General features: G+C 43.6%; 1 non-coding gene across 1 annotated transcript; it reads right to left on the bottom strand.

Moving 5' to 3' along the window:
- Window positions 1-5208: 5208 nt before the first annotated feature.
- LOC137672733 (U4 spliceosomal RNA) lies at window positions 5209-5285 on the bottom strand. The gene has a single exon (XR_011049623.1). It is a non-coding gene; the product is annotated as a U4 spliceosomal RNA (small nuclear RNA).
- Window positions 5286-10807: the final 5522 nt, after the last annotated feature.

The following is a 10807-nucleotide window of genomic DNA, read 5'->3' on the forward strand; positions in this document are numbered from 1 at the left end:
TATAACTTTCAGCATGCAAGCAATGTAATGCTACTTCAACACCAACAGGGTAACAACAGCTCCTTTGTTGGATTGGGGCCTAAATAACCACTTGCCATACAAGACAAAGACAGTATTTTCTATTAGATGACAATTTTAACCTCTTCTTTAAGTAAACAGAGCGCAAACTGAAGGTTCAGTCTAGCTGGCAGGAAAGCTCATTTCATTAGTAACGGGAATTTAACCTGTAGGAAACGGGGGGAGGCAAATTAATATCGAACATGCCTATCTGAACACATGGTCACAGCACTTGGAGAGGCATCTCACTTAGAGGTCCCTGGTGACAATGAGCAAGGTTTTATTAATTTCCTTTGAAGACCAGCTATGCTGAGCTTCTTCCTGAGCTGTTCCTCCCACAATTTTGTGCTGCTGCAGTTTTGCTTGCCTTCGCAAAGAAGAAGAGCACCAGCATCTCCTGTGGCTTAGGAAGAACTGTAAAAACCCTGATTTGAAAGGACCTCTGGGCCTGCCGCCTGGCTGCTTCAGGCAGCAAAGGATTTGCATGCTGTTGAATTATGGTCTTCTGTGGCTGAAGGGAGCAGCAAGAGAATGCCACGCTCACTGGCTGATAGTGCAGCTGCTGAAGCATCTTTTTACAGTTTTTAAACATCAGCTCTCTCTCCTGTAGTAGCTGTGTTGCACAAACAGCACATGCAGTGCCCTAGCTTTCAAAGTAGCATCCAACTGCTGAAAACAGCTTAGCCTGATGTCTGGCGGTGTTATTCTAAAAGTATATATAAATGTATATATACTCCTGCATTACAGAATTATGTTATACACACATACAAAAATGTGATCATGCCTTATGTAAGGTAAGCACGTTTACAGGAGGTATCACAACACATATACCTCTCAAGTCATATGGAATCATCCATATCAACATTATATACTATAGAACAGAAATAGTTTTTGTATTCTTTAGATACAAAATATTTACAGTTTTTTATTTTAAAATTATATGTGTCCAGTCTTTAGGAAATGATGCAGGCATGCACACAAATATGACTCCATTTGTATATATCTAAAAGATCACATGTGTATATATACTGTACATGCAAAATCACATGCAGTATATATATGTACATTCTCTGTAAGATGAATGTGTTATTATGTGAGAAGAGAACATAACAGCTTGTTTCCAGGGAAATTACAGCCAAAGTCCTTAAGCACATCTCTCCTCTGCCCACATGAAGAATGTTTGAGGCAGCAAGGGAAAAAAAAATAAGACTATAGTATGATCTCACACTCACGTGCAAGACTATGAAGAAGGCAAGGATATACTTTTTCCTCCAGCTGCCAGTGACTGCTGAGCTCAGATACCGTGAGCCAGCAGACATACCCTCTCATAGAGACAAGACACCACCAAGCTGCTGGTGACTCCCATCTTGCTCCTCAGCAGTCTTCCACCACATTGAAGAACTTGCAGCATTTTGAAGGTAGCAATGAAAATGTTTCAAAAGCAGCAGTAAAGTGGCGGTGAATCTACTTGCTCACCTTTGACAACCTAACACACCACATAGTCATACATACATGCAGGTTATCTACCCTTACATTTATGAATATGTACATACCCAACATAAAGTGGTTCTACAGGAGTTTAGGACAAATGGTTAAAAGCATGCAAAAACATATACACTTCTACACATGCACAGATTACCTAGGACTCTGCTACTCGTGAGCAGAACAAGTGCAAATGAATGGAGAAAACTGCACAAATCTGTCTCTTTTACCTATTTTATTTATTTATAACATTTATGGAGGGGTTTGCAAAGCTAATTCTCAATCGTTACTTGCCATATTACTAGTATGTTTAACATCTTCTGTGTCAAGTAAATGTGTAGCCATTTTCTCTTCTGTAGAGATGGTGCTGATTACATAAAGGAGCAGGTGTATTTCTTGGGTAATGCAGCTGAAACAAAAATATTTTGTCCCAGGGGAAAACAGCCATGATGTATGAAATGTGCTGAGGATACAGGATGCAGTGCTTACTAGGAAAGTCTCAGCAAATTCCCTTGCAAGGTGTGCAACCTCTGTACATCAGGAGCATCACCACCAGGTACCTGAACATGCTGTAATGAAATTATTGCACTGACAATTGCAGACTCTGTTCTTTCAACAGGGAGGCCAACAGCAATTTTCCTTCTCAGCAAGAGAGACTAAGTTCTTTTTCTCTCTCTCCGTCTCACACAAATACACACACACTTTGCATACAACAGTCCTTTATATGCTCTTCTTTCCTTTGGGGACCATAGATGTCCTGACTCTGCAAGCACATGCAGCTGGCCAGGACCCCGTTGTGCAGCTTTGTTACTGTAATGATTATGAACTGTGCCAAAACCTATCGCTTTCTGCTCCTGTGCCAGTACCATCATTTGCTCTAGGTGCTCTTCTCCATGTTTAACCTCGGATTACAGCCCATACCCATCACTGTCTGCCCTGACGTTGTTCTCCTTCTCCATGATCGGTGTTCAGCTCCCCGATCGTACTCACAGCCACCTCCTGCACCTTTCTCCATTTCGGCTTAGCTTAGCTTAGCTTTCCTTTTATCCAGCCAAAATATACCACCTCCAAGCTATATCACACATAGGCAGTCTGTCTTTGGATGAAGTTACCTCGGAGTATTTACTACATAATTTGGTAGCTCACTCCTTAATGGGCTCTAGTCTGGCTGCAGGCAGATCTAGTCAAGGTATGTTAATTAGCAAGCAGTCAGGCCTATGAAATATTGGCCTGGGAATTACCCACTGAAAATTTTCGTCTTACTGAATCGTTTTTGATCCCATCTAAATTGTTTCCCATCAGCCTAGCAAGGTTGTTTCAGAGGTAGTGACAGGTACAGTACAAAGAGGGGGAGCCTCACTAATGAAAAAATCTCCCTTAGAGTAGTATGCAAATGAGATCTGTTTCATCCTTTATAGTCAGCAACTCATAATGCTGTACGGCTTCCCTATTCGTTATAGCAAAGGCTTGTGCTGAATATACACACTGCCCTCTATCTTTGTTGCTTTGTTCCTCAGTAAAATTCATGCTCGGGAAGAACTGAGTAGCCACAGAATCACAGAATCACAGAATGGTTGGGCTTGGAAGGGACCTCTGGAGATCATCTGGTCCAAAGCAGGTTCCCCTAGAGCACGTTGCACAGAATTGTGTCCAGGTGGGTTTTGAATATCTCCAGAGAAGGAGACTCCACAACCTCCCTGGGCAGCCTGTTCCAGTGCTCAGTCACCCTTCAAGTAAAGAACTTTTTCTTCATTTTCAGATGGAACTTCCCATGTTTCAGTTTGTGCCCATTGCCCCTTGTCCTGTCACTGGGCACCACTGAGAAGAGTCTGGCCCCATCCCATTGGCATCCACGCCTAAGGTATTTGTAAGCATTCATAAGAACCCCCCTCAATCTTCTCCAGGCTAAACAGACCCAGATCTCTCAGCCTTTCCTCATAAGGATGCTCCAGCCCCCTAATCATCTTTATAGCCCTCCACTGGACTCTCTCCAGTAGTTCCTTGTCTTTCTTGAACTGGGGAACCCAGAACTGGACACAGTACTCCAGGTGTGACCTCACTAGGGCAGTGTAGAGGGGGAGGATAACCTCCCTTGACCTGCTGGCCACACTCTTCCTAATGCACCCCAGGATACCATTGGCCTTCCTGGCCACAAGGGCATCCTGTTGACTCATGGTGAGCTTGTTGTCCACCAGGACTCCAAGGTCCTTCTCTGCAGAGCTGCTTTCCAGCAGGTCAATCCCCAACCTGTACTGGTGCATGGGGTTATTCCTCCCAAGGTGCAACACTCTACACTTGCCTTTGTTGAACATCATTCAGTTCCTCTCTGCCCAGCCCTCTAGCCTGTCCATGTCACGCTGAATGGCAGCACAGCCTTCTGGTGTATCGGCCACTCCTCCCAGTTTTGTGTCATCAGCAAACTTGCTGAGTGTACATTCTGCCCCTTCATCAAGGTCACCAAGGAATAAGTTAAACAGAACTGGACCCAGTACTGACCCCTGGGGAACACCACTAGCTACAGACCTCCAACTAGACTCAGCACTGCTGATCACAACCCTCTGAGCTCTGCCATTCAGCCAATTCTCAATCCACTTCACTGTCCACTCATCTAACCCAAACTTGTTGAGCTTATCTATGAAGATGTTATGGGAGACAGTGTCAAAAGCCTTGCTGACGTCAAGGTAGACAACATCCACTGCTCTCCCTTCATCTACCCAGCCAGTCATGCTGTCATAGAAGGCTAACAGATTAGTGAAGCATGATTTCACCTTGGTAAATCCATGTTGACTACTCCTGATAATCTTCTTTTCCTCCACATGCTTAGAGATGGCATCCAGCATGAGCTGTTCCATCACCTTTCCAGGGAGGGAGGTGAGGCTGACTGGCCTATAGTTGCCTGGGTCCTCCTTCTTGCCCTTTTTGAAGACTGGAGCAATATTGGCTTTCCTCCAGTTCTCAGGCACCTCTCTTGTTCTCCATGACCTTTAAAAATGATGGAGAGTGGCTTGGCAATAACAACTGCCATCTCCCTCAGCACTCGTGGGTGCATCCCATCGGGGCCCATAGATTTGTGGGTGTTCAGTTTGCCTAAATGATCTCTAACTTGTTCCTCCTTGACCAAGGAAAAGTCTTCCTTTATCCAGACTTTCTCTCTTACCTCCAGGGTCTGCGATTCCTGAGGGCCGTAAAGGCTGAGGCAAAGAAGGCATTCAGTAACTCCACCTTCTCTGTATCCTCCATCACCAGGGCACCCTCCTCATTCAACAGTGGACCCACATTTTCCCTAGTCTTCCTTTTGCTGCTGATATATGTGAAGAAGCCCTTATTCTTGTCCTTGATGTCCCTTTTGAGATTTAAATCCAAGTGGGCCTTAGCCTTCCTCATCACATCCTTGCATACTCTGACAACCTTCCTATTTTCCTCCCAAGTGGCCTGTCCCTTTTTCCCCATTCCTTAAACTTCCTTCTTCCATTTGAGTTTTGTCAGAAGCTCCTTGCTCATCCATGAAGGTCTCCTGGCCCCTTTGCTTGATTTCTTACTCGTAGGCATGCACCAATCTTGAGCTTGAAGGAAGTGATGTTTGAGTCAATATAGTTCACTGTGCGACGCAGCACAGAGGAACAAAGCTCTTGCAGAGCATATAGAGTCACACTGCAGCCTTCTCACTTCACGGAAAAGTTTTCAATTAGCAATAATCGTGCCTTGGATTAACCTCATTTGCTACGATACTGCCACTGTGCAAAGCTTCCGAAAGCCCAAGCCGTTTCCAAACATTGTGCCTTTCCTTGTACACTCTGCTGACAATCTGGAAATTCATAGCAGGGGTTTAGTTCAGAATTGCACAGAAAGGGCAATGGAATATTGCCCTGCTGGGAGAGTTCAGTGTTAGGTGCTGCTCCGGCTTAACAAATTGCAAGAGACCACAGGCTCTTGCCTAATGGAGAACTTCCTCAGTGGATTTTTGATAGATCTTTGATCTGAGGCTTCACAATGTGATACACAGATTGACTGAAAAACACAATGATGTTACTGAAGTTTGAGTGGTGTTTGAGTGGTGCAGAATTGTACTAGCTCCCTTTGTCTCCTGTGTCATTTAATTTTATCTTCTTGAGCCTCTTCCTGACATTTCTGATCATACAGCAGATTTTTGTAAAGGCCGGGGGGGCGGAGGGGGATACAGGACACAGGATTGTTCTCAGCCTTTTGCAAATGCAGTGGCCTACCCTGGTATTTCACTTTTGCAGTGGTGCTTTCCTGGAGTTTTCCTCTATTCTTCCATCACATCTGTACAAGTACATTCAGAGATGAGAATTCAGAAAAAAATAAATATATGAGCACAGACCTTGCAGGAGGTGAGTTTGTCATTATTCTCTTTAATGGCATAGATTTCCTTTTCATTTTCACTGCTGAAGAGAAAAGAAGAACTGTAAATAAGAGAATAATGCTACTGTCACACTGACATACTGTAATGAACAGCACAATACGCCTTGAATGAAAAACACAGGAAAGCAGTTCTGCAAAACTACCATTTCCAGGGTCATAGGTGATGTATTTATGGAGTTTTATCTTTTCCTGGCTTATTGTGTAATGGAATCGTTGAAATGCAGAACCAGAAGGTGCTCAAGGGGTCACATAGGACAGCCCTCAGTGAGACATTTAACTTCCTCCTCCAAGGATGGGGGAGTTTGGCATCACGCTGCACCTCCTCGGGTGTTTGGGGACTGAGACTGCGGATGCAGAAAGCCCAGTTTGTCAGAGCACAGGATGAGCTGCACCTACCCAGTGTGTTCCTTCTGCCCCTACAGCAGCACTAGACCTGTGTGGTAAGGGCAAGCTGAGGAAGACCTTGGCACAGAGCAGACCACTGCTGCACCAGAATAAGTCACCCCAGCACACCCATGAACCTTCTTGGGCAAACCAGAGGCAGACATCAGGCTGAATACCTCTTGTCTACCCTCCCCCTCTTTGTACCAAGACATGGTCCCTGTCTCCAGACCCCACATATACAGCTTGCTTGCTTAACGCAAGACACTCTGTATTGCGCATGTTGCATTCACCCTAGAGACAAAGATTTTCCTAATATCTAAACTAAATCTTCTTTTGATGCAAATTAGACTAATTTATTTTGGTCTCTCAGCAGAAAGTAAACCACAGTATAAACTACTAGATCCAGAGAGACCCTCTTTCATACTGCTCCAAGCTAAAGCCTGACCCTAAGCAATCTGAGACTTATACTTTTTAAACAGGACTGTCATAAACATAATCCAGCAAGAAGGTAAGAATAGAAAGCTTTGCTATTTCTTAACGAGAAAGACACTTGGAAATACCTCTTTTTAGGGTGATGCTGATGTACAAGTGAGTAACATGTAGCAATCCTACATGGTAGGGTCAGAGACAGCCTGAGCAGATGACTTGGAAAACTTGGTCTGGTGATAATCTGTGACAAGAGAAAGTAAGTCTGAACAGAAATATTTCCTGACATGAGTATTTGGAGATATTTGAGTTCAACAGTGACTCAGACCCAAAAGGGATGAAGCTATTAGCACTTATTCAACCAAATTTCATCAAAAACTACCTTTATGAAAAAAGTTTTAATGCTACTTGAGAAAGGGGGCTGGGGGGGGGGGGGGGGGGGGAGGCAGGGGAGTAACCATCAAGATAAGCTAATTAATAGGGTGAAAAACAAAAACAACGAAGGCATTTATTTTGTCATGGCAGCAGAAGCCCAGAGGATTTTGGGAATTCTTCTGGACTTCAGCAGAATACTAGTCACAGTGATTTTGCCCCTCTCCTATCTAGCAATCATATGCTCACATTTTACTTGAGCCTGGTCAAAGTTCTTTAATCCTTCTTATAGAGCAGACTTTACTGAAACAGATTATTGTACAGCAAGGTCTTTGCTATTTCCCTTACTGTATTTATCTCTCCAGAGACTTGTGCAGGAAACCAATCAGAGCATCAGCTTCTTTCCATCCGTGTAGAAACATGAAAAGTTATGAGTTTCACTGCTCAAGACTGCCTTATAGCCCAGTATTTTAAATGAGGCCCTTTGAAAGAGAACTAAACCTCAGTTAATTCCATAAACTTCCTTGAAGAGTATGCATTCTTCTGCAAGTTAAACTTTGTTACAAGACCGAATTTATAGTTAACTATAGTATAAATTTGCAACAGAGGGAAAAAGTAAATGCCATGATGTCATGCTGAAACAGACTTTTATATGAAAGAAAAAAATACATACATGAAATTCTGAAGTACTTGGAGGCAGTGAATCTGAGCATTACTGTCCAGAGAGGGAATTTATGTCATACCGAGATTTATCTGTCCTTATGGGGTCAAAGCTTTTATACTAGTGGCTTAACAGTACGGGTTTAGTTTTCGTGCTCATAAGAGTTTTATGATGCTGCCTTCCTGAACATTTCTTTGCCTATCAAGTATTCACAGACAGAGTAGGAATAGAGATCAATGTATTTTTAACTTGCTTACATGGTACATTTGTTACAGATTATGCCATTTTGAAGACAGACAACAAGCCTCAGAGCATGACTGTGAAGCAGACCTTCGGCCAGACGATGAGTTCTGCCTATAGGAAAAGATGCACAAGAAAACGTACTTAAATGAAGAATCGTTGTATATCAGACATTAAACAACAGACAGAAGGAAATCCATGAGGAGAAACAGCAATGATTTAACTGCACACCAAGAAATGCAAGCTGGGTCTACTCAAAGATCATCTGAGGAGAACCCAAAGAGCTGATACACTAGGCAATCAATATCAGTTTTCCTCAGCTTGTACTTGCCAGTGTGAGTGTAGGTTGCTGGCCGTATTTCTGTAGAATAAGCTCTACAAGTAGTTGGGGTTTTTTTTGTACATATATATTAGTTATCGAAGAAAGACAATGACAGAAAAAAAGAGACCAGCAGCTGAGCAGCAGGAAAGATATTCAAGGTAGTAGGGCAGGCAGGAGCTTGCGGGAGCCAGAAGGGTGCTCTGGGCCATGCTGAGTGTGCAGAACACAAATGAGAAGAGCTTCAAAAGCCTGATCATCACCCAGAAGTCTGAGGTGAGGCAGATATTTTCTGAAGCTACAGCAGCAAACTAAGAGTCTGTGACAGACTAGCTGGGCCTGGAACAGCAGCCTGGCCAGGGCCAAGGAGCTGTGAGATTGTGGCAGGTGCACCCTCCCTGACAACACTAGAAGCTTCTAGACAGTTGAACCACACATGCCCACATGGTCGAGTGCCGACCAGCACGTACACACCTCGGTCGAGGAATAAGGAAGTTAAGGCCCTCAGCCAATGAGGACTAACATGACCACACATCAGATTCAACTAGGGTATAAATGGAGCCCTGCCAGAGGGCAGAATTGAGTCGGTTCTCCTCGGAGCAGCGGGACTGCAGTTGGGGACTCTCCCCTTGGGTCAGGATGCCACCCAAGGAAACTCCTCGAGGTTGAAAGCCCTCATCTTATAGGTGAGTGAGTGTGCATTTTGGCCGTTATTTCTAAAGCTTAAGAATTCTTAAGTCAGTTGTGCAATATTAATTCCTCGTACATCCTGAACCTGTGGTTTACTAATGTTGTCAGTGTTGAATGAGCCTGATAAACCTCATTTCTAGTTGGTTGTCTGTGAAACAGTTTTGATAAGAATAAAGTTTATTTTGAGTTTATCACTTGCCTAATTTGATTTTGTAAGCCTCCTTGACAGAGATGGTCATGGAGAGAATGGGTTTTAACTCTTCTCAATCTTGTAACAGGGATGTGTTTGGACTATTGAAGGTGGGTAAAAGATCATGCTGGTCTTGATTACATCAACTTGAAACACTATCTGCTTCACTGGGTGAAATGGGCTCACGGAGCTTCCAGGTCGCATGGGAACACAGCAACACAGGGAGGTACAAAGGAAATATCGCCACCTTTCCCAGGCAATGCAATTCAAACTGATGTACATCACTCTGAACCCCTCTCCCAAACCATTTGCATTTACAAAATGAGCAACCCACACTTGTAGTTTGTATCTTTATTGCCTGATCTGAACACTGGTTCCTTAATCTCTAATGCTTTTCTTAGGGAGTTTCTAGATATCAATACTGCCATCCTGCAGCTGAGGAAACCGGTACCTGGAAGGCTGTGCAATGTGTTTTAGAAGCAGAAGGCAGACCAAAGTCCAGCTCTCCCTCACAGCAGAGTCAACAGAGCAGCACAATATTTGCAGGTAGCTTTGGTGACAGGAAATTTAACTGACATAAAAATGTAACCGAATGCTGTTAGCTTGTGCGTGCCTGCCAAAACCAAACTTCAGTGTGCTCAGAGGTGTCACACAGCTCATGAACAAGAGGAGTACATCAGCACCACCTCCTGGCAGCTGCCTCACTCCGGACATTTATGAAATAAAGAACAGCAGGAGAAAAAAAATCTGATCTCCCATGGAGAAAAACAGAAAAATCACGCGGTCTATGCACTAACGATAACATTTCCAATTCCTAGAATAGTCTTTTAATACCAGGATATGTCCCTGCTGTTTGGGAGTGATGGTCTAGAAGGCAGGCAATGCCTTGAACGCAGGGCAACATGGTAGCGGGCAGGATGAGACATACACACCAAGACACACATCCTTGACACATAAGGACTAAAGTGAAGTAAGCCTAAAAGCTCTTCCCACATTACGTGTTGTCATCTGAAAATCAAAGCACTCTGAAACTTTAGTGCAATGGCCTGAGAGAAGTTTTGAAACATATATAAGCAGTCTCTGCAGGAAGAAAGTCTGACTACATCCATGTTTTGCCTGGTCCTCAGATCAGTGTAGCCAAGACTGTGGTCTCCTTACAAAAGCCAGAAAAGCAAGGCCAACATTTGTCTGGAACAGAGAGAGGAAAAGCAATTCAAAGATAAGTGCTAGCAGTTTCCTTCAGAAGGTGTTGGAATCTGTACTTGAACATGATGGCCTTGCAAAGGGAAGCATGCTGATTATCAGAACTATGAAAAGGACCAAGACACCTTCCTAAGTCTTTCTTTGCACAATTGACAGTTCAAAATAATGATGTAGGAGGGGAATCACTGAGCATAAAATGCTCCCTGACTCTCAAAACTTACATGGAGAAAAAAGGAAAGAAACTAGTGCAATATCAAAATAAATTATATTATACTTATGCCAGTTTTTCAAGCTGCGAGATTACTCAAACGACTGCTGGTATCCCAGAGGAGGACCAACTGGCAAACTGAACTGCTTGTACCCAGGAGGAGGACCAACTGGCAAGCTGAAACCTGTTTAC

This window comes from Nyctibius grandis, chromosome 1, assembly GCF_013368605.1.
Source record: "Nyctibius grandis isolate bNycGra1 chromosome 1, bNycGra1.pri, whole genome shotgun sequence".
NCBI classification, from domain to species: domain Eukaryota; kingdom Metazoa; phylum Chordata; class Aves; order Nyctibiiformes; family Nyctibiidae; genus Nyctibius; species Nyctibius grandis.